General features: G+C 40.2%; 1 long non-coding RNA gene across 1 annotated transcript in view; it reads right to left on the reverse strand.

Moving 5' to 3' along the window:
- Positions 1 to 5738: 5738 nt before the first annotated feature.
- LOC123373089 overlaps positions 5739 to 25016 on the reverse strand; it is a 59272-nt gene continuing 39994 nt past the window's right edge. Inside the window, exon 3 of the long non-coding RNA XR_006580558.1 lies at positions 5739 to 8003. This is a non-coding gene — a long non-coding RNA (uncharacterized LOC123373089). The remainder of the gene's footprint in view (positions 8004 to 25016) is intronic.

Consider the following 25016-nt stretch of genomic DNA (forward strand, 5'->3'; position numbering starts at 1 on the left):
TTGGTTTTTTTGGGGGGGGAGGGAAAGGTGGATTGCAAAAGCTTTGCAGCATGTTGTCAAAAATGGCTTGTTGAAAACCTACTGATTCCCCTTTGATTAGTAAAAGTGAAATATCCCTAGTAGGAAGCACTGTTGCAGTTAAAGTGATTCTCAAGGGCATACATCATAAAGTCATCTTTCCCTTGACTGAAGCCTCTAATGAACCCTAAAAGGTCCCCCTCAGACAAAGATTTCAGTGTAAAGTAACTGCTGAGCAATGTGCATGTTTTCTAAAGGGAAGAACACATGTTTCTAAAGGAAAGTATTGACATAGCACCAGGAAGTAGAAATATGATAGATCCTCAGGCAAGGCCTACAGGAGTTGATGGTAGCTCTTAAACACCGCCATCAATAAAAGTACAATTTAAGGCTAGGCATTCCTTCATTTGAGTACCTTCACGGACATAGGAAAGAGTAAAAATCCTCCCGGGGGCACTACTGGGCCTTGGTTCCAGGTGCACAGGGGTAAGCACTAGGGCTGGATGGAAGACAACACTCTGTTCTGTGAAAAATGTCAAGGCATTGAAATTCTGGTTTTGTTCCATTGCAGAATGAAAATGATCAGATAGATTGGGGATTTGAGTATGAGTGCCCTAATCACCAGGCTATTGGCTATTCCTGTAGAGGGATGGAGTTCTCTCATTTGCCTGGGGGGGTTGACCACAGAAAATGACCAGAAATTCCATCCTGCTCTGAGGAATCTTTTTATCAAAACTCATATGTTCCAGTGACACTTTTGGGCATTGCTGAAAGTGTTTGGTTTTTGGTTTTTTTACTAGCTGTACTAAGCAAATGCTGTATGCCTTCTATTGTCCCGTGTGGCAGATGGGCAGGAAATTGTTAGTTTTGACTTTGCCCCCTCAAAACACTGGAGAACAGGAATGGTAGCAATTTGCTGCTGCTTTGTTTGCAGTAAATGACTTGCTCTCAAAGTAAGGGTGACCAGGAAGGGTAATGTACCTGCCTGGTCCACAATTTCATCCTTGGGTTGCTGCCAGGGCTGTGCAACAATGTTCTACAATCTACTATGGGCAGTATCCTTGTGGCACAATCTAGCCCTTATTTACTAACCAAGGGATGTGAAACGGTAACTTCCCAGAAGATTATGCCTTCATAAGCATGCTCATGTACTTGTAATTTTCTAGCTTGTTGATCAAAAATACTATTATTATGGTCAACAAAAATCTCTTTGAAACATGTGGCAAAACAGGCTATGCTGAACAAAGAGCTTTTGGAATGGGAATAATGCAAAATAATTGTTTAGATAGTTTTCCAGCAATAACACGCAATTAATTTGCTAGTGAAAGTAATTGGTTTACAATGAATATCCATCGTGTTCAATTTAACTGTTACTAACTTTCAACAAGATCAGTAAAAGCTATGCAAAAGAAACATATCCAGTTTAAGTTTGAGTGTATTAATATCTATTACTGTGGCTGCCACACAAGTTCAGTAATCCCTATTGTGCACCAATTCTTTGTGATATCATTGCTTGCTATTTTATAAATGTGTGATAATTCACTAACAACTTAACGTGGATGGGTGATGTCAATATAATTTTACATGTCTTTCACCTTCCTGTGTTTACATTAGGAAATCACAGATATATGATGATCTTCATAAAATAATTCTTAGTGGTAAAATGGAGGCAGTTAGCTAAGAAGAAAAGAAAACCATGTTAGTATTGGGTATACATTTAAGCATCTGATTTTATATATAATTTTTAAAAATAGACATAGGTAATTACATCCACACAAATGCTTGTGCAATTATGAAAATTCCATGTACAAGTGATTAGTTAGATGTGCAACTAGAAACGTGTGCACAGTAAGTTTGGACATACAGTTGGAGAAATTGTGAACACAGATGTTCAGTCTTAAAAATATGCAGTGCAGATGTGCAGTCTTAAAAACAAAATTTGACACTGATATACAATTACTGTTTTTAGGATTTTAGATCTGTGCTTGTGATATCAGATAACATATTAAGATAAATAATACTATGCATTAAATTTAAGCTCAAAGCTGCTCTCACATATATTCTATTTAAACAGTTTAGCAAGCTCTGTAGCGATAAGGTAGATTCTGGGTTCAAGCTTCTCAGTAGTACTAAGACTTTGAAACAGAAATTGCAAGACAGAGTTCATTTGTTTGTTTTATAAACACCATTTCTAATAAGTAATACTGTACACTTTTGCCTTATGATTTTCATTCATACAGACACTTAATACTCATCTCATAAGACCTTCTTTTGAATCTTTTGTTTTATCAGTGAACAATTTAAGAAAACTTGCAAGTTTACAAATAGGTCGGACTCAAGTTCTGGTTATATTGAAGAACTGATGTATAAAAGAAGACTACTATAGGTATTTTAATAAACAATCCTTGTGTTGAGCTGCAAACTTTTTCTGATACTATTAAGTACTAACTTACTATTTGTTTACCTTGTCTATGAATAATCAATGCATTGATCTCATTTAGGAATTACAGAGCACTTTTCTGATATAACTTGCAAATTGTGACTCTGTTAAAGAAATAATTTTCCAATTCCTGTTTTAGTCGACATTTTATATAGAGAGAGGTATTAAAATACTCAACCTGTTCATTAGGCTGCTGGTACTTTATAGCAGACTGTTCATAACACCAGGAGACCACTTTAACTTTATAATAATCCTTTGGGGCTTGATACTGCAAGTTTTCTGAGCACTGATTTCAATGGGAAATTAAAACAACCCGCATGTGGCCTTGGTGGTGCTTTCCATGGCATCAGCCAGTTAGCTACTTCTGTGTTGTTCCTGTATGTAATATGGTATTAGCTCTGAAGAGTGAATTGAAGGTATGTTAAGATGGCTGTACAAGACTTGAAGACATTTGCAATGCACTAAACTGGTTTGGCTCAACTCTTAATTTTGTATAGATGTTTCTCTCCCTTTGGTTTTACAGATACTTTAAAATGTAATTGCATTGGAGATGTGCAGCTAGCATAATTAACACAGACTTGCTTCAGTTTTTCACTATGTATTTATATGGTGCCCTGCAGAATGGCCTTGGCCTGAATGAGACCTTACTGAAGTAGAAATAACAACATTATCCTGTTTTTCACAAGTAGTTAGCATAATAAATATTCTTAGGAGATGTGGGGCCATATCCACAGCCGCACTGTGGGAAGATGGATAAAAAGTGGTAATAAGCCACTTTGGGGCTTTGCTGAGCTTGAGGTTGCGTAAGGCCAGAGTAACCCTTGCATGACTTAAAGAAGCCAATTCATGATGGATGTTAAAGCACAAAGAACATTCTTTAGAATAATGTTAAAGGTTTGACAAACTCACTAAGCAAGGAAATTCAGAACTAAGGCTGAAGGACTTTGTCTTATCTTGCTCAACTTCCCTTATATTTTCAAAGCAGTGCTCCAAGTGTTGGCTACACAGTTTAGCTACCTTGTTGCTACTTGCTATTGCAAGGTCACAGAGCAGTGAACAATGTTACATCTCATACAGCATGATGAAATTTTTAGGCCGTTACAATTGCTTTAACATAGTCTTGCTGAGTTTCCCCCCTGCACCACCACCCCGTTGTTTTTTGTTTTTTTTAAAATAAGATGGCTTAATACAGCAAACGATTTCAAAAAATCCTCCCTGGAAATGCATGGTTTTTAAAAACCATAACTTTTGTATGGCAGGAGAGAAGGGAAATTGGGACGATCCATTACATCCCCCTAATTTTTTCTTTGTTCCTTAGAAAAATGGTGGGGGAAGTAATGTCACAGCCACTGCCCTCTGGCTTGATTGAATTAGACACAGTTTCTTCCACAGCCCATCCATGCTACTGAGTACAGCTGTCTGTGGACCTGTTTTGATCATAACACGGGCCTTTAATTAAATAAAAATGGCTTATTAAAAGAGAGAGTATCCCCATTTCATTCACTGTTTTTGTCTAAATTATTTTTTGTGCCTGTCTAAATGAGTGCTGTTCTCATATACACATAGGAGGAGCAGCAGAGTTCATGAAGCTCTGTTACTCTGAAAATTCTGAATGTTCTTATATGCTCAGCAGCCCTTAGGCCCCACTGAGAAGGAGTGCAGAGCCTAGCACAGGTTCTTGGGGTAATATAGCAGATATATCTCCTTCTGCGTGTATGCAGAAACTTAGATTGGCATCAAGCTTTATATGAGTTTTGTTGTTGATTAAAAATATGGCCTGAATTCTTCGCTAGGCAAATTCCAAGTAATCTCAACAGTCAAACACTACCAAATACATGGTGTTTTTTGTTGTTTTTAGTTTTGTTTGTTTAAAAATAATAATTCCCAGTGCCTCGAATAGTTGTCTGAAATGTTATAAATGGAGTGGCCAGGATATTGCACTGTTCTTACAGTATACTTTCTCTCCATTTGCTGATGTCACACTGAGATGTCAATTAAAGATGATCTGTGCAAATCGTTTAGGGTTATAAAGGGCTAAAAGAAAAGGTTACAATACACGAGGTCATGACTTGGCAATTGAAGAGGCAATAAAGGAAGATGATTTATGGAGGAAAATTAGAGCAGATAACAATGGAAGGCACTGGCTATATTCATACTTTTAAAACACATTCTGCTTAGATACTAGTTAAAGGCCCACAGCTGCCCATCTGTAGAATTTAACAATATACTACAGCACACATTACATGTGCTATATGAGCAATTCTTCAGATGGAAACATCTCATTTTGAGTTTGAAACCTATATTTAACTGCTAATAGGGACTTAGAGCTCAGTTGTGAGTCAGTCTAGGTACCTGCACAGGGGAGTACCAGGGGGGTAAAATATACATGTCATGGGTCACAAAGGGGGGAGCAGCTGCCAATGGATCATTAGCCGCCCTCCCCCACAGCTGGGGAGAAAATGGCAGGAAGCTGGAGCAGAGGAGAAAGGAAGCAGTGAGAGGAAAAGGGTGCTCATTTCTTTTCCTCTCTTAGAGCAAGGAAGAATTCAGTAATGAATACAGTCACAAATTTGTTCCTGCTGTGTTCCTAGAGCAGCACAACTATATGCTGTCTCTCACTCAGGACAGATTGTAAAATGTCAGTCTAGCCCTTATGACATTGTATCTGGGCTGTGCACCAGGATAGAGATAAGGGTCTACATACCAGTGAGGAATGTGGGAATTTAGTGGAGAAAGAAACTTCCTGCTAGACTGCACAGTTCTAGTTAACCTATTCTGCATCTGCCACTGCAGCTTGACACAGCCTTGTGCAGGGAAAATGACCATATGGATCTACATAACTTGCCCCTCCTTAAGTCCCTCCCAACCTTCAAACCCTCAGCCACATTGCATGACAGGAAGCTTGTGCACAGATGTGTTCTGTAGGCTACACAGGGTTTATGGACTCCCTGCCCAGGCTCCATGAATTCTAGCCCACCACGGAAATCTTAGTGGTGCCCTGCATTCAAGCCTTTCCTATTTGCACAGACGAGGGCTGGATTTGTTCTTCAATTGGTAGCCCTTAAATGCAATGACCAAGAACAACCTTCCTTTTAAAAGACAGACACTGTACGTGTTTGTAGTAAAGGCTTTTATTGATTGAAAATAGTCTGTAATGTATAGGTATTTACAGTGAAATAATTATACCATAGATACAATTTTGGAACTTTCTCACAGATTAGGCAACATAAATGGTACTTGTATGACCTATTTTGCAAACTGTGAATATTGTTAACTCCTTTTCTTCCCTATTTTTAAGAGGGGCAGATGCCTTGCTCATGTTGGGTAATACCTTAGACCCCAGTGTGTTGTGTTGCTCCCTTTGTGAAATCCCTCTGGCTTCAGTAGGGTTCCACATGAGCACAGCAGTCCCACTGATTTTTCAGCCAATGATTGAAACTTTTTTTTTGACACATTAGCGTGATTACAAATGAACGCCATAGATGGTGTCTCAAACAATGCATGCAAATATTTCTTTCCAGGGTTCTTAGGGGAAAGGAATAGGGCTCTGTCTTAAGAACTAACTCCAGGACAAAAAGTCACTTATAATAAAACTCATACATACCATGTATAAATACTTACATAAATAGGAAATCTCTCTTCCCTTCATAAAAATCCAATGTTTCTGATAATCAAAAAACAAAAAAAAGTGTGTGGTGATAAGGTTTGTATGCCTAAGTATTGCATGTTTTTTCCCTCCCTCTCCCATAGATGATATGAGCATATCTTTAAGAACTAGCACTAATAGCTTTCAGGCTTCTGTTTTTTATGTCCCGTGGTTGGTGTATGACTTAGCCTGCTTCCCTCATCACCTGAACACTGGTTTTGCTTCTTATCAACTTGTGAATAGGATGTTGCCCTTCTGAGATCTTCAAATCTGCTCACAGTACTTAGAGGCACTGACATACTATATTAGTGCATATTCTGTTCTGCACACTGAGCTGCCATTTGGGTCAGGAATAAAACCTATAGCTTCTCTTTCATACAACAAAACTGTAACTTTTAAACTCTGTGCAGAAAAAAGTACCCATTTCTTTATGAACAGAATTGAAACATAAAAGAATTAGGCTGACATGCATGTTCTGAGTTCAGTATTCCTGCATAATCAAAAGATGTACAGTGGCTACTAATCTAGCATATAGGATGTCTCTGCCATTCTGAAAGAAATCTTATTCTTAACAATAAGAATTGGGACATATATATTCAGGGAACTTTGAGTCCACAGGATATGAGCACGGGAAGTTATACATGTCAACTAGTAACAGTAGTGTTTCTCACTGTGATTCCAAGACATGCAATTATATATAAACTGTATGCATTGCATTGCAAGGCATATATATTTGCCTTGCAGTGCATACAGTTTAAAAACCAGTGATTGAGTCAGAGAAAATAATAAAGGGGATACTGGGATACTCTTGGTGGTGTATGATTTGCTTGTTGTAGCCTGAGGTATCAGGATAAGAGAGTTTCTTTGGTCTATTCAGACCAGGATCATCATTTGCATAGTCACTGAATGGTAGACGAAGGGCCAGATTGTGAGATTACTCACATTGACTGTGATGGGACTGCTTGCACAATCACTGGATTACTCATGTGAGTAATTGCTCCCTAGTGTGGGGAAGGGGCTCTCAACCTGGCCTTTAGTAATTGACAACTAAGTAGTTCTTAGAGTCCATCAGCTTGAAGCTTTCACTGATGACCTCACAGTGCATGGCATTGTGACACTTCATGCAGAGAGAAGTTTTAGAGGCAATGTTTTTGGGAATTATGGTAAAACATAACATCTGTTGGCATGTCACTACCTGGAGAATGAGGATAAGTAAACGTATGGAAGACTGTGCAGGACAGCTATATTTAGGTTTGGCAGAATTTAATTTTTATAATTTTGGTAGATAGTATTTTAAACACTTATTTTTATTTAAATTTTCATAGTTGTTGGAAATTATGGGGTGAGCAGATAATTTAATGACTGTAAATGCTGAAATTTGAAAGTTAATGTTCTATAATTGTTACAAAAAATATTAACATCAGATGAAAATATACAAATATCCTTACATCAAACTAAGTTCTCAAGCAGCATTTTTCTCTACTGATCTGTAAATTTTAATTAATTTCAATGGAATTATTTTTTGTTGGCTTGTGTGTGTGGTGAAATTGACGTTTACCAGTCTTTACCAATAAACATCTAATCCTTCTAAGCATAGGTATGCTGCATCTCAGCTCATTTCTGTTTGGAATAAGTGATTTAGAAGAAACAATTCTGACCATAACTTCATCTCCAAAAACTTTAGCTGAATTTTTCCAACTTAAAACCACCAGCTGAAGTGAAAACCTGATAAAAAGATAAGCAGAAGTTTTCTGTTCTCACAACTGCAGGTTTAAAAAACTCATGTGGATCAGTTGTTGCCTTGCATGATTGCGTATCTGAGCAGCTACTTCTCACTTGGTATCAGAGACCGCTATGGTGTAGTGTCATTGGTGAATGAATTAACAGGATTCTTTTTGCCTGCAAAGGAAGAAAAGGGGGAGGGGAAACAATCAAACTGTTATTACCATGGAAAAGGGGTAGTTGGTATCCCAAAGTTATCCATGCAGTTGGAGCAGAAATCTGTGGGGGCTGTATGATATTGTCCCACAGGTCTTGGGCTTGTAAATGACTATATACAAAGTTCAATAAAACAGCAAATTAGGTCCTAAGGAACCAAATGGTGATCACCAAATTTACGGGACTTGTGACAGACTTTGCATCGTTGATTAGCTAAGGCCTGGTCTACACTAAGAACGGGGGTCGAACTAGGGTACGCAAATTCAGCTACATGAATAGCGTAGCTGAATTCGAAATACCCTAGTTCGAAGTACTCACCCGTCCAGATGCCGCGGAACCGAACTCCGCGGCTCCAAGGTCGACTCCGCCACCGCCGTTTGCAATGGTGGAGTACCGGAGTCGAACGGAGCGCTTCCGGAGTTCAAACTATCGCGTCTATATTAGATGCGATAGTTCGAACTCCGAAAAGTCGAACTCTCCGCGTCGAACTGGCAGGTAAGTGTAGACTAGCCCTAAGAATGGTCTCTTGGGTAAACCACTGGATCGGGACCCAGGATATCTGGGTTCACTTCCTGGCTGTGCCACAGACTTCCTGTGTGACTGTGGGCAAGTCACTCTCATCTCCTAGCCCATTAGTTGGAATTTTCAAAAGGGCCTATGAGGTAGGGACTTTCACTGGGAGCTGGGCATCCATTTCCTTGAGGTTCCACTAAAAATCCCAAGCCTCCAGTTGTGAAATAGGGCAATAATACATCTCTACTTCACAGAAAGATACACTTAGTAATCTTTGATATTCTCAGATTTTATAGTTATGGGAGTCATATGTACATCTACCCTTAATGCAGATTATTCCATTTAAAAAAAAAGGTTAAATCAAATAAGTATACAGTTAATTTTCCTAAATCTTTAATATGACCTGGTGGTAGTCTTGCAGATAAACAAATCTCCTCCTAGCCAGCCTATATTTCTAAACATGGCTCCTTTACATCTCCTGTGATAGTCTTCCCCTCACTGGAGGAATATTTACACAAACTTGTGCACTTGTGTTTATACCACAAATTTTATAGAGGGTAGAAAATAGAAGTTATCATCCAAGGACCAAACCTTCACCTGCATTTCATATGAGTCATTTTCTATCAAGCTATACAAAGCAGTGCTGAACATCTACATTAAAGTACAGAGATGTTCATCTTGTTTTTACCAAAGGTGATCTTGATCTTTCCTTTAGCTTGTCCACATTTCTGATAAGACTGTCAGCAGGAGTTCTACTGTTTCTAGACTAATGGCAGAGGAAATAGAAATATTACAACAGCTGCTCTGCATGTGGTAGTCATTTTGAAATGCTGCATTTCAGAGTCTCACATTGAGCTTTCATTGCAGTTCCCACTGAATCAAACAATAAGAATATCCACAGGGCTGTACTAACTTTTAAAAAAAAATCAGTATAGCCAAAATTCTGGGGCAGATGGATGAAGTAGATTGATTTGTTGTTCATTTTTACTGAAATATGGGAAATTGTCTTTTTCTTTTTAACATGTATAAAAGGTTTTTCCTGCAGATGATGCCTTCCAACCTATCTGCATTTCTCCTAAATCTTCTATTTTAGACTCCTTCTTGGGCATTAGAAAATTCTGTCTCCCATCCATGAATTCAGAAGAAGACTTCACACAAAGAACACTAGTAGAAAGAATGCTTTTTTTATTTCAGTGGGCACCAAAGTACAGCTCAGCTCGGTGATGTGTTCCTGTAGCATTAGGCTGTCCAAAAGTTGGCAGCATTCTTTTAGGCTTTTTGTTTCTTTAAATGCTGTCACTATTACTCTACCTTAATCTGTAGCATCTTCATTATTAATATTCTCTTGCTGTGCATGTGCTACGTAATAGGATTACCGGACTGTTCAAAGTGTTCTTTCAATATAGCTTTAAGCAGCTATACTGCATCTTGACACTGTGGCCTTTTAAATCCAGTTCGGCCTACTTGTAGGAACCACCTCTACACTAGATGGACTATATTTTTGTCCAATATAATAATGCTTGTACCATAGGCTTGTCCTGGGGCGGGGGAAGTTCACGTACTCTGTCATCATGGGACTGATTTATGCATCATAGGATGCTTTCGTCTTCTGGTAGCTGGGCCTGATTTCACACTGATATTAAACAAGAATAATTCCATTGTAGTATAATTCAACTGATTTAAATTACACCAATACAGTTAGATGAACCCCTAAACAAATACTTATGTTATACCTATATCACCATTAGAGCTGGTTGGATCATTTCTGAGTAAGTAAAATTTCATTGAATTGTGCTGTTTCATCAAAACCAAATTTTTTCATGGCGCTGTATCAATTTCAACCAAGTTTTCATAAGGAAGGGTGGAGAGCAGGCATGAGTCACTCAGGTTCTATAGCCTGGTGATTAGGGCACTGGCCTGTGATCTGAGAGATGCAGGGTCCAGTGTCTCTGTTCTGATGCAGTGACTAAGAACCAAAAAGTGCTCTGAATCAGAGTAGGAACTTAACATAGGTTTCCCACATTCCAGGCCTGTCCCTTAAGAACCAGGTTATGGAGTGATACGTAGCTTCCTGAATCAAAAAGCTCAGGTTTCAATATGAAAGTGGAGGTTTCGACACAATTCTGTGAAATGAAACCAAAGTTCAAAACCTTTAAATACTGCAAAACAAAATTGTCATCTTCCAGTCAGCTCTAATCATCACTGAACTCTGGGGGAGAGAGAGAGAGAGGAGCAGTGATATCATAAAAAGCATTATGTAATAAACAGCTCTAATAATAATAATTTAGTTTAATCATACAATCGTAGAACCATAGGGTTAGAAGGGACTGCAAGGGTCATCTAGTCTAACCCCCTACCAAGAAGCCCTGTTTGAGAATGCTTTCCGCCATTAAATATACCTAAATCAGTCTTATCTCAGATTTTGACTCCTCCATAAATTCACCCCTATCTCTTTGTAACTTTGAATTTGTAGATAATGATTCAGTGGATATGGGATCATCTGTCCTTTTGCTTTCAGGATTAAAAATGTGTTTCCAGATAATTAGCTAAATAAATTTATGGTGTCATTTAGTCACTAGTGAACGTATAACTTTGCACAGTTGGCAGTCCCTTTGCAGGAGAGGCCTAGGATTACATTTTACAAACCTCTCAAACTAGTGTACTTTATAATAATGATATAGTTTATAACCGTGTTTATACAAGATTTGGGAGAATTGTTGTAGAATACTTTATTTTAAAAGGGATAGTTTATTAATTGAAAGTCACTAGGGTTTTAAATAAGCTTTGTTTAAGAAACTGGATAAAATGTTAACTATTTTGGATTGGTTTAATGAACAAAATGAAGTGGTATGTTAAAGACAATCGCATACAATAATATGAGAGAGTCTGAGGATTCTGAGAAGACAGGATCTTTATTTCTGTGTCTTTATGATGAGTCCTAAGATGGTTACAATTCTATTCTCTCAATAGTTCTTTGGGTGTGTATGGTTAATGCATATATTAGATGATGGTGTGGTAAAGGAGTTTTACCAAGATAAGTTTTGGAACGAGCACATCCAGCTAAGGAAGCTATGAATCAATAGTCCATTACCACATACATATTTTTAGAAAGGTTTTAGGGAATTTAACTTTTTTTTTAAAAATCTACTCTATACCCCTCTACTTGTAAAGCCAATTGCCTGGGGACAATGATAATTAACAAAGAAATATATGGGATGAATGAAGTGGTTGAATTCTTTAACTGGTCATTTTTAGACTTTCACACCTGAGCTTTTTTGGGGTAAAAACTACTCTAAGGAAACTGTAATACATATCCTTTGTGTTAACGCTCCATTGATACATGCTTTCAACCTTAACAATTACTAATGAAGTTTTCATATATAAAACATAAAAAGCAATATTTTAATGTAGTGTTTAAGTTGCAGCATCGAGAGCTCCGGGATTTAAGGTCTCACATGCAAATTTAATTCGGTCTCCACCTTTGTATATATTACAATACAGTCTTTACTTACATAATCTCATGCTATTTTTTTCCTTAACTGAGACAATCTCAGTGGATTTTCATGGAGATATAAAAGGCATCTTTGTTACCCTAGGACTGTTCCCTTGCCAAATATCTCTGTAGCTTGCAGCAGGAAGTTTAATGTCTTCAAAGAAGGCCACCTTAACAAAGAGGTCCCTACCACTCCCCATTTAATCTATAGGTTATTCTGTATGTATTTATACCTACATGTGTACCAAAAATATATGCATAAACACACAAAAAAGACCTATTTCTCTACATATTTGTTTGCTTATTGAAAGCATTTTCACTTTTAAGAATAAGACTTCCAGGGCCGCCCAGAGGATTCCGGGGGCCCGGGGTCTTCGGCGGTGGGGGGCCCTTCCGTTCCGGGACCCGCCGCCGAAGTGCCCCGAAGACCCACGGCGGGGACCCCCCGCCGCCGAATTACCGCCGAAGCGGGACCCGCCGCCGAAGTGCAGCCCGGTCTTCGGTGGTAATTCGGCGGCGGGGGGGCCCCCGCCGTGGGTCTTTGGGGCACTTCGGCGGCGGGTCCCGGAACGGAAGGGCCCCCCGCCGCCAAATTACCGCCGAAGACCGAGCTGCACTCCGGCGGCGGGTCCCACTCCGTCTTCGCCGGTAATTCGCCAGCGGGGGGTCCTTCCGCCCCGGAGCGGAAGAACCCCCCGCCGGCAAAGACTGGGAGCAAAGAAGCTCCTGCGCCCGGCCCCGCAAGTGTTCCCCCCCCCCCCCCCGGAGCGAGTGAGGGACCCCGCTCCAGGGCCCCCGAAAAACTCTCGTGGGGGCCCCTGTGGGGCTCGGGGCCTGGGGCAAATTGCCCCTCTTGCCCCCCCCTCTGGGCGGCCCTGAAGACTTCAGGCAACATGGACCTATGGTATTACGTGTTTGAGAGACAAAGGTGACATTGCTAGACCATTGTAGATTACTTTGATACAATCTGTACTGGTAGACATGAAGTCCCTTTTTGGGCATGGTGTTAGCATTGGTACTGTGGCAAATAACCATGTCTTATCGTACATATGTTTGGGTTTTTTTCCCCAACCAGCTGACTATGTATATATGAATAATATATTTTGAAGACAGTACACTGGTTTCTAAATGTTATCATGGCAGAAGCACAACTGCAGATTATCATGTAATCTATGCATAAAAGTAGAATGAAACATTTTTCAGCACAGTATTACGATAAAACGATCATTCTTGCTTATCAGCACAGATGAGACCAACTATCATTCCAGCAAAGTTAATGGGAGATTTCCCTTTGACTTCAACTGGATCAAATTTGGCTTGCTGTGTATTCTTTCATGAATATAAATACTAGTCAAGAGAGTCCCTGGTAAATCACTGAAATGCTATTATCCATTATGGTGGGTTTTCTCCCTCTTTATAACCTTTTAGTAGAGAGGTACATTAATTGAGATGGTGCTATTGAAATGTGCCCTCCATTTATTCCCCTACTGTTCCTTCTTTCTGGATGTTAATCAGTTTGAAAACAAGTTTTTGTTTGATTTGTTTAAGTAGAGGAAAAATAATTCAAGTATTTCCCCTCTTAGCAGTTTAAGCAACATATTGGAGATCTGGATGCATTTTTTTTCCCACTTGAAGTTCGGAATCCTGTGGTGCCATGAGATGTGATGAGATCTAAATGTTCACTTACCTTAAAAGCTGCAACCACATTGTGCTATTCAAGAAGATTAACTGTGCAAGCATAATTTGACTATGATAGCGCCACACACACGGTTTTAATATGTCGCCACACTCTGAAGATAACACTTTATTATTTTTCTTTTTTTAAATGAATTTTAGTGCTTGGGAAAGGGCCATCTCCAATTTAATTGTTGTTTATCTGATGGCTATTATGTTGCCTCTGTGTAATGATGAGATGGCCTCAATCTAGGGCTACACAAAAACTAGCCCTACATTTGACAGTAACTGGTATCCTTGCTCCCTGATTTTGCAAGAAGACCAAGGGTTAAATGGACACGTAGATTCCCATGAATTTCCCACTGTCTGCTAAAGGTGGTGTATATCTGTCTCCCTCCCTTCAACTGTGCTTCATTGCTAAGGCAAACTTCCAGAGCTGGCCTACTCTGAGAATAACGAATATGTACTTGCTTATTTGTATCCCATTATAAAAACATTGTGCAGACATCTGTACACATAACATGGAACCCTTTGAAAATCTTGCCTAGTTGTTTTTAACCATTATAAAAGGAAAATATGATTCTCAGGTACTAACCCAGAAAACACAGCTGCAAGTATTTTCATCTTCATTCCTTGTTCAGGATTGAAGATGGACATATTAAATCAAATCTGGAGTATGAACCGCACAAAATGCAGAGGTGTGTTGGTGGATGTTTGGGGTTATCTCCACTCAAGAGTTTTTATTTTGATACTCTGTTTGCCTTTTAATAGTTGGTAGTTCATGGAATGAAATCAGGATCTTTTCCAAACAACTCAAAAGCTCTTTTGAACTGTTGTGATAAAAGTTCTATAAGGAGATGTTTCCCTGAGGGCACTGAGTGAAGTTCCTTTCAAGAGTAATGTTTACATCCCTGTTTTATTATTTATGGGATGCCTCACAAGAAGTATTCTGCAGGGAAAAAGCTGTTAAGTAGAATAATAATTAATAGTGATTTCATAATGAATATATTACATTTGGTACTGTAGGTACAATGAAGTAGTGTACCTATCAGAACAGTTGGAAAATTGTCCATGTTAAGATAATAGAAGAGAACACTTAATAACAGGATGTAAGTTAACAGTACAATTCACTTATTAGAAGTGTTGTTTTTGTCCCAAACAATTATAATTTGTATCTGAGCAAGACTGGGAAGAAGACAGATTCTGATCTCTGTTACCCTAGTGTAAACCTAGAGTAATTTCATTTACTTTAATGCACTTACACTTCTGTATATCAAAGGAGGCTCTGGCCCACACTACATCATGTTGTAATACAAATGTATAGTGCTTACTGCTTTTACTCATAGTGAGTATTCCTCCTTATGCTTAGTGTATGTGTATAGGTACCTCTTGAGCTAAAAAAATTGTGGAATATGGCAATTGATGAGCAAATTACAAAGATGTAGTGCAATAAATCAGTAGCAGCAACAGGGACTGCTTCCATGTCAGTGGAAAGGGAGCAGTGACAGTGCCCTTACAACTTTAAATAAGTTTTTAGAAGTATAAATACATATCTTGAGCAAATGGGTTATGTGCTGAGACAAATGCATTCACGAGGTGCAATACCAAGGAACAAAAAAAAAAATCTTGTTCTTAACCTGTATTAGCTACCATTCAGCTGGGAAATGTCAAGTGTCTGCTGGGGAGGGAAGGTTAGCAAACATGGCATTCTGGTTTTCTCTTCATTAAGTTTTGGGAAAGTGGCATTTTTACGAGTGATTTTGGTTTTGTCCCTGCCACTCCTTTTGACTTTTCTCCATGATACAGCACAGACTGCAACTGAGCAACGTAGTTCCATGGCACGCACAACTTTTCTCTGTCTTTCTTTCTTTTTATTCAGCCAGATTGAGGAGCCAAGGTTTGCTCCTAACAATGTATGCAAGGTATGCAAAGGGACACAATATGCTCCCTAACCTCTTTCTAAAACTACCATTTTCCCACCTTGCATATATCCCTTCCATCCTCAGGCATTTTTAATCTCCTTTTCTGTAATATTAGGAGCTCCCATCTCCCTTGCAGATGCTGTTGAAAATCTCCTCATGCACTCGATGCAGAAAAGAAGACCAGCACAACTTATGTTCAATATGCAATTGAATACTTCACCCAATACACACAAATCAGAATGCCCACAGGCCAGACTCTTTCTCCTCGCATAACTCACACCCTTAGCACCCTACCTCACATTGCAGTTCTTTTCTCTCACTCCTAATTTCTTACATACCTACCCACAATCATTGCAAGCTCTGTGTTCCACAGTAGTGAGAGCTGGGTTTGAATTAGCAGCCACTTTATGTTGGAGCTGGAGGACATGGCCTTGTTTTTATTTTATGTTTCCTCTCTGCTCAGACTTGTTGGAAATACTGAGTCAAACAACATTACTCAGATTAATTATTAGTAACAATCACAACTAGCTTGTAAAAATTTCCACTTAGCTCTTGATTTGGTGTAGCTCTGGAATAACAACCAAATAGAATCAATATTTGATACAGGTAGAAATGTTACACAGCCAAAATCTCATTCTATTACATATCATTTTATTTATCAAGTGCAATCAGTATGCTTGTCACTGAAAAAACTTATGTAACAGTTGTGTATATACCTAGAAACAACAATATTATACTTCTGAGGACAAGGAAGAGAATAAGAAACAATGTTACTACTTGTAAACAAAATTGTAAGACTACCACTGTATAACAATGGGGAAAAGGCCTAACTGATCAAATTGCACAGTTCTCTACCAGTGACTACTTGATTTTTATTTGCAATGCAGTAATACCTACAGGCCCCATCTGCGAGAAGGAACCCATTGTACTGTATGTTGTACAAACATGTACCAAAAGACAGTCGCTATATAAGCTTACACTCTTCATAGACAAATCAAACAAAAGGTAGGAAGGGAAATAGTGGCTTAGAGATGTAGTATGACAAGGAAGTAAGTGCACAGGTAAGTCGTTAAAAGAACCTTAAATGAGCCCCACAGTGATGTGATGAAAGAAAAAAAAAAGTGTGTGTGTGGAATGTCTTCAAAAATCAGTTCCAACTAATCAAGGACAGCACTCTTACGTACTAACCATAACTGTGTGGTTATTTCACGGCATCACAGCAGGGCAGAGTGAAGGCTGTTTGAATACCTTAACTCTGCATTCCATAACTGAGCATGTATGGATTTCTTTTATATTTAACCTTAACTCTGAACCTTAACTCTGGCTTAGTAATACTTGATTTGGGGATAATTACAACATTCCTATAATGTTTTTACTATGTAGTAACTGATATGTACTTGACCTGAACTAGTGTTTAACATACATATTTACTCCCTGATAAAAAACTATCTTCTAAATTACTACTAAAACTGAGCAAAGTACTTGTAGGAAATAGTGTATCTGATTCCTACCTTTGGTGCCCTATACTGTGTCTCCTACTAGTCACCAGGCTTTTCTTGTATCTTATTGACTACAGCCAGAGTTTGGGAGGTAGCTGTCTTTTACCATGTGACTTTTGGCTGAGTGTCTGACAAATACTTTTCACTTCTTTCTGTCTCTGGCCAGAAATCAGACTTTCTGATTTCTGAGAATGGTCTGCTGTGACATACCCCAAAATGGTCTGAGACACAAGTATTCTAAGGAAAGCCAAGTTTATTGGGACAAGTAAGGAAAAATCCTATAAAAACAAAAACAGACGGTATAAAACCACATCTGGTCTCACACAGGATAATATTCTCTAGGTAAGTCACTCTCCTTAGAGTCATAGGAAAGAGAAATCAGATAATAGAATAGGCCAAAGATGGGAACATTTGTGTCAGTTTCTCAGGGGCTTTTCCTCCTGTTAGCATTGCAGCCTGGCAAGTCTGTTAAGTGTCCCCCTGGTATCAGGCCTCCTTGGTCCAGAGATCTCCTTAGCATCAGGACAGGTTACAGAGTAGCAGCCGTATTAGTCTGTATACACAAAAAGAACAGGAGTACTTGTGGCTCCTTAGAGACTAACACATTTATTTTGAACATAAGTTTTTGTGGGCCCGATGAAATGGGTTATAGCCCACGAAAACTGATGCTCAAATAAATGTGTTAGTCTCTAAGGAGCCACAAGTACTCCTGTTCTTTTTGTGTATACGGCTGCTACTCTGAAACCTGTCCTGTGCCTGTCCTGTGCCACAAGTACTCCTGTTCTCATAAACAAAATTCCCTTCCAAGCTCCCTGACACATACAGACACATACTCTGTTTAATGATATAATATATCCTTGAGAGTCCTCTAAGTTGGAGGTGTTAACTTGCGTTTGTCATTTAGCTATGGAATTCTTTGGTTGTGTTCATGTAGAAATAATTACTGCCTACAGAAGTGTCCTGTCTTCAGAACTGATCTCTATCCTTTCCCATACAGTAGCCATTCTAAATTGTCTTTGATAATCACCCACCCCCTTTCCTAGACCTGGAGTTATTTTTCTAATTTCCTCTCCTGAAATCTGACAGCTCAAATTCTCCTTTGATCTTGCCTGTACCTTGGTCTGGGGGGAAAAAAAGTGTTCAGGTGACTGGGATTCTTCATTTGCATGTTAATGGTCTCTTTTCCAGAGGGGTTTAGTAATGTTTCCCTGAAGTGGTACACAATAGAGCAATCATCGTTCAGTCATAGTTTTAAAACTACAGTGGTAACTTTTTAAAAAAATAATTCCAGTGTAACAATAATTCTAACTCTGCAAACATGATTTCTCAACAGCCACTTTTAGTCCATCGCTACATCAACTTTAGCTCTTTTTTCTGTTTATGAATTATCCACAAAGATTTTGATTTTTGTTAATATACCCTTTTTCCTGTAATTGTTTTAACACTTTATTCAAGTACATCTCAGTTTGAGTTCACAAACCATTTCATTTGACTGTCTTTTACTATTCATTGTCTTTGTGGTGTGTGATTGAAGACATCTATATCAGATGGAATCATTGCTAATACTTGAGTGAATGACAAATGCTATGAACAGGGAGTCCATGACAAGATGTATTTTCTTGCAGATACCTTTTGTTTGCATGCGGTGATGGGAATTCAGATAAAGGACTGATATTCTGCAATACCTGTAACAGGTTTAACGGAAAAGCAAATAAAAAGGGATGCAAAAAGCAAGTCAAAATTTGTGAAAATGTGGATAATTGTTCATACTAATGATTTAATCTCTAGTTTATAAATCCCATCACAAAAATATAGACCCCACACTGATGAAGAAGGCACCAGAAAGGCCCTGTGTGGGGGGCTAGCCCCACCCCTCTGGCCCCATCAATCATGTATGGTAGAGAGACAGCCTTTAAAAAGCAGAAAATTGCTGTCAACTGGGGGAAGAAATCAGCCTGAGCAGGAGACTGCTGGAGTGACTCCTGAAGCCAGAGGTGGAACTCCCATCCAGGAGATCTCCATTCTGACCCTACAGGGAGTGCAGCTCACTGCAAGAATAAGTCTGACACAGTGAGCCTAAGTTAGCTGTCCAGCCAGAAGGACTCCTCAAAAACCGCTATGCAGATGGCCCCGAAGTAAGAAAGTACCGCTTAGCATTTTTTCCTTTGAGTTGGCTCTGGGAAGAAGTTATTCTTGCACTGGGGTATATAATTTTTCTTTTGATCCCCCATCAGAAAAGACTTAAGAAGGGCCACAAAGGGCAGGGTCCCAGTGTCGCAAAATAAAAAACTGGGGCCTGCGTATAAGCCACCCAGAAATAACTGGGCATGGATGAGTCTCTCATTGTCTGGGAGAAAATGTAAGGGGTCTCTTTCATAACCTCTCTCTGGGTTTCCCAGCACACATTGTCTAATTTGTACATGTCACTTTCACTATAAGATCACTGGAATGAGGGCTACTGTCATTGCTGGTCTTCTGTAGGTCTGAGGAGCTTGCGCTCAACACTCTAGGGATTTTTTGTTCTGTGTTTGTACCGTGCCTACACAAATAGGGTCCTGGTCTGTGACTGGGGTTTCTAGGCACTACTGCAATAATAATAGTGAAGGGCGTACATACAGTAAGTAGTAATCAATAACACTTTCAGACTTAGTGATTTTTTAGCCTATGTCCATTATAAGGCAGACCAAAACCTTGCAACTGAATTCTACCCAAATTTGAGGAAGTTCTGATTCAGAACTGAACTTTGCAATTTGGGCCCATCTGTAAATGTGATCGTATACAGTACCCACATTGACTGTATTGAGGGAACTTCTGAAGAAAGGGGCAAGATCGAACTAGCTAGAGACATAAAAGTAAAGCCAATTAATGGCTATTAGCCAGTATGTGTAAGGAATGGTGTCCCTAGCCTCTGCTTGTCAGAGGGTGGAGACGGATGGCAGGAGAGAGATCACTTGATCATTACCTGTTAGGTTCACTCCCTCTGGGGCACCTGGCATTGGTCACTGTTGGTAGTCAGGATACTGGGCTGGACGGACCTTTGATCTGACCCAGTATGGCCATTCTTATGTTCTTGTTCACCAAGAAGATTGGTAGTGATTGAACATCTAACACAGTGAATGCCGGTGAAAATGAGGTAGGATCAGATGCTAAAATAGGGAAAGAACACGTTAAAAATTACTTGGACAAGTTAGATGTCTTCAAGTCACCAGGATCTGATGAAATGCATCCTAGAATACTCAAGGAGCTGGATGAGGAGATATCTGAGCCATTAGTGATTTTTTTTCTTTGAAAAGTCATGGAAGATGGGAGAGATTCCAGAAGACTGGAAAAGGGCAAATATCATGCCTATCTATAAAAAGAGGAATAAAGATAACCCAGGGAATTAAAGACTAGTCAGCTTAACTTCTGTACCCAGACAGATAATGGACCAAATAATTAAGCAATCAATTTGCAAAAATCTAGAAGATAATAAGGTGATAAGAAACAGTCAGCATGGATTTGTCAAGAACAAATTGTGTCAAACCAACCTGATAGCTTCTTTGACAGGGTAACAAGCCTTGTGGGTGGGGCCGGGGGAGCAGTAGACATGGTATATCTTGACTTTAGTAAAGCTCTTAATACTGTCTGGCATGACCTTCTCATAAACAAACTAGGGAAATACAACCTAGATGTAGCTACTATAAGATGGGTGCATAACTGGTTGTAAAACTGTTCCCAAAGAGTAGATATCAGTGGTTCACAGTCATGCTGGAAGGCATAACCACTGGGATCCTGCAGGGGTAAGTATGGGTTCTGTTCTGTTCAATATCTTCATCAATGGTTTAGATGGGGGAGGGATAGCTCAGTGGTTTGAGCATTGGCCTACTAAACCCAGGGTTGTGAGTTCAATCCTTGAGGGGGCCACTTAGGGATCTGGGGCAAAAATTGGTCCTGCTAGTGAAGGCAGGGGGCTGGACTTGATGACCTTTCAAGGTCCCTTCCAGTTCTAGGAGACTGGTATATCTCCAATTATTACTTTACTTTATTACTAGATCAGTGGTCACCAACCCGTAGATTGCGATCGACTGGTCAATCCTGGAGCCTCTGCCAGTTGATCATGATCTCTGGCCATTAAAAGTCCGGAGGGAGGGGCATGTGACTCTGTATGCTGCTCCTAGCTCCCTGGGGCTGCGACAAGCAGGGAGCCTGCCGTAGCCGTGCTGCACTGCCAACCGGGAGCCACCCGAGGTAAGTGCAGCCCGGTGGGAGCCCGCACCCCAATCCCCAGCACTGAGCCCCCTCCCGGAGCCAGCACCCCCTACCACCTCCTGCATGCCAAACCCCATGCCCCAGCCCTGAGCCCTCTCCCAATCAGTATCTCATACCCCCTCCTACATCCCAACACTCTGCCTCTGCCCGGAGCCCCCTCTTGCACTCAAACTCCCTCCCAGATCTTGCACCTCTCATGCCTTCCTGCACCCCAACCCTCTGCCCTAGGCTCATCCCGGAGCCCCCTCCCACACTGCGGACCCCTTGGCCCCAGCCCAGAGCCTGCAACCCTCTGAAAACCCAACCCCCTGTCCCAGTCCAGTGAAAGTGAATGAGGGTGGGGGACAGTGAGTCATGGCGGGGGTGGGATAGAGTGAGCAGGGTGGGGATTTGGGGAAGGAGTTGGGTAGATCCTGGGTTGCACTTAAATTCAAAAAGTGATCTTGTGAGTAAAAAGCTTGGAGACCATTTGTTTAGATAATGGCATAGAGAGTATACTTATAAAGTTAGTGGACCATACCAAATTGGGAGGGGTTCAAGAGCTTCGAAGGATAGGATTATAATTCAAAATGGACAAACTGGAGAAATAGTCTGAAGTAAATAGGATGAAATTCAATAAAGACAAATGCCAAGTATTCCACTTAGGAAGGAACAATCAGTTGCACTCATACAAAATTGGTAAATGACTGCCTAAGAAGGAGTACTACAGAAAGGGATCTGGGGTCATAGTGGACCACAAGCTAAATATGACTCAACAGTGTAACACTGTTTGAAAAAAAGTGAACATCATTCTGGGATGTATTAGCAGGAATATTGTAAGCAAGACACAAGAAGTAATTCTTCCGTTCTACTCCGCTCTGATTAGGCCTCAGCTGGAGTATTGTGTCCAGTTCTGTGGGCCATTTTTCAGAAAAGATGTAGATAAATTGGAGAAAGTCCAAAGAAGAGCAACAAAATGATTAAAGGTCTAGCAAACATGACCTATGAGCGAAGACTGGAAAAAAATGGGTTTGTTTAGTCTGGAAAAGTTAAGACTGAGAGGAGACATGACAGTTTTTTCAAGTATGTAAAATGTTGTTACAAGGAGAAGGGAGAAAAATTGTTGTTCTTAACCTCTGAGGATAGGACAAGAAGCAATGGACTTAAATTGCAGAAAGGAAGGTTTAGATTGGACATTAGGAAAAACTTTCTAACTGTCAGGGTGGTTAAGCACTGGAATAAATTGCCTAAGTAGGTTGTGGAATCTCCATCACTGGGAATTTTTAAGAGCAGGTTGGACAAACACCTGTCAGGGATGGTCTATATAATACTTAGTCCTGCCTTGAGTGCAGGGAACTGGACTAGATGACCTCTCAAGGTCCCTTCCAGTCCTATGATTAAAGTGAGAGCTGGTGAGTTGTCTTGTCCCATTATTCTTAAATGGATTTGGAATTTCAGTAGATTGATTGGAGATCATTTACCACTTATTACCATGACTATTCCTTGAACAATAAGTATTTTCACAGTAGGTGCAGACTTCCCAGCACTGCTCCTTTGAACAGTCCCTGTTCTTTTGCCATATGTGGGTTAAACAGACCATATAAGTCATAAGAACAGCCATACTGGGTCAGACCAAAGATCCATCAAGCCCAGTATCCTGTCCTCTGGCAGTGACCAATGCAAGGTGCCCCAAAAGGAATGAATAGACAGGTTATCATCGAGTGATCCATGCCCTGTTACCCAATCCGAGCTTCTGGCAAACAGAGGCTAGGGACACCATTCCTGCCCATCCTGGCTAATAGCCATTGATTAGGGGTTCTGAAACTGTGGGTCAGGACCCCTCAGGGGGTCGCAAGGTTATTAAATGGGGGGTTGCAAGCTGTCAGCCTCCACCCCAAACCACACTTTGCCTCCAGCATTTATAATGGTGTTCAATATATAAAAAAAGGTTTTTAATTTATAAGGGGGGGGTCGCACTCAGAGGCTTTCTTTGTGAAAGGGGTCACCAGTACAAAAGTTTGAGAACCAATGCCATTGATGGACCTATCTTCCATGAATCTATCTAGCTCCCCCATTATAACATTGCCTTTCACAACATCTTCTGGCAAGGAGTTCCAGAGGTTGACAGTGCATTGCATGAAAAAATACTTTCTTGTGTTAGTCCACCGCAAGAACTTTTGTACATATAATCAAGGTAAAAAGTGAGTCCATAATGGAGTGGTTAGGAAACAATTAATTTTTTGCAGAAAATTTTAACAAAAATGAAAAGAAAGTCAAATGAAAACTTCTTGGGTTTTCAGGTTTTACAAAAAGTGTACATCTTTGAAGGAAAGCATACACTTTCCACAGTATCTGTTTTGTCAAAAATCCAATTTTACAACAGAAATTTCAACCAGTTCTAGTTCATGACACACATTTAATTTTGGGGGAGATAAACCTGCAGTGGTACTAACAGAACAAACTTTTTTTTATCCCCTGGGAATATTCCATCTCTTCCTCCTGACAATTTTCTGCAAGGGAAAAGATAAACATTGTACATTGTTAGTTGTTGCTAACAACCGTTGTGATGGAGCAAGGCCGGATGGCTACAGGAAAGTACTGAGGAGCAGGTATGTTAGCTCCAGGCTAAGCAAATCGCTAGTACCATGGGAACCAAAATGGCAGTTGCTCCAGGCTAATCAAGGCACCTGGGGCCAATTAAGAACTTTCTAGAAGGCACCGGAGAGAGCTACATTGACTGGAGCACCTGCAGCCAATCAGGACAGGCTAATCAAGGCACCTGGTATAAAAAGGGGAGCTCACTCCAGTCTAGGGAGGAGGAGCCAGAGGAAAGAAGTGTGCATGAGGAGCAGGGAGCAAGAGACAAAGGAACTAAGAGGGGGTACTATGGGAGGATTGAGGAAAACACCATACAATCAAGCAGCATCAGACACCAGGAGGATCCTGTGGTGAGGATAAAGAAGGTGTTTGAAGGAGGCTATGGGGAAGTAGCCCAGGGAGCTGTAGCGGTCAAGCAGCGGTTACAAGTAGCACTATAGAGACTGCTGCAATTCACAGGGCCCTGGGCTGGAACCCGGAGTAGAGGGCGGGCCCGGGTTCCCCCCTAGCCCTGCTACTCCTAATCAGACATAGGAGTAGTTGATCCAGACTATGGGTTTCATCCAAGGGGAAAACCACTGAGGGGAAGAAATCCGCCAATAAGCGCAGGACCTACTAGAAGAGAGGAGGAACTTTGCCACACCGTACTAACAGGAACACCTTTTATTTTTATTTCCAATTAAATATTCCATAAACATTCAGGCTATGGATTACTAAATGGGCAAAGATTTGCATTGACTTAAACTCTGTGTAGTTTCATTGACATCCATATGACGGTACATGCTCTAGGCGAGCAATGAATTTGACTCATTGTTTGTAGATGGAAAGCATCATATGGATTTTATGAATAATATAAAAAAGAAAGATACCAAATGGGTTGTGGCAAGTGTAGTTATAGCCATGTCAGTCCCAGAATATTAGACAGACAAGGTGAGTGAAGTAATATCTTTTATTGGGCCAACTTCTGCTGTTTAGAGAGACAGGCTTTCAAGACACACAAGAGATCTTTAGGTCTAAAAGCAGCAGTAGTTTGAAGGTGTTAATGTTA

The sequence above is a fragment of the Mauremys mutica genome, chromosome 6 (genome assembly GCF_020497125.1).
Source record: "Mauremys mutica isolate MM-2020 ecotype Southern chromosome 6, ASM2049712v1, whole genome shotgun sequence".
Classification (NCBI taxonomy): domain Eukaryota; kingdom Metazoa; phylum Chordata; order Testudines; family Geoemydidae; genus Mauremys; species Mauremys mutica.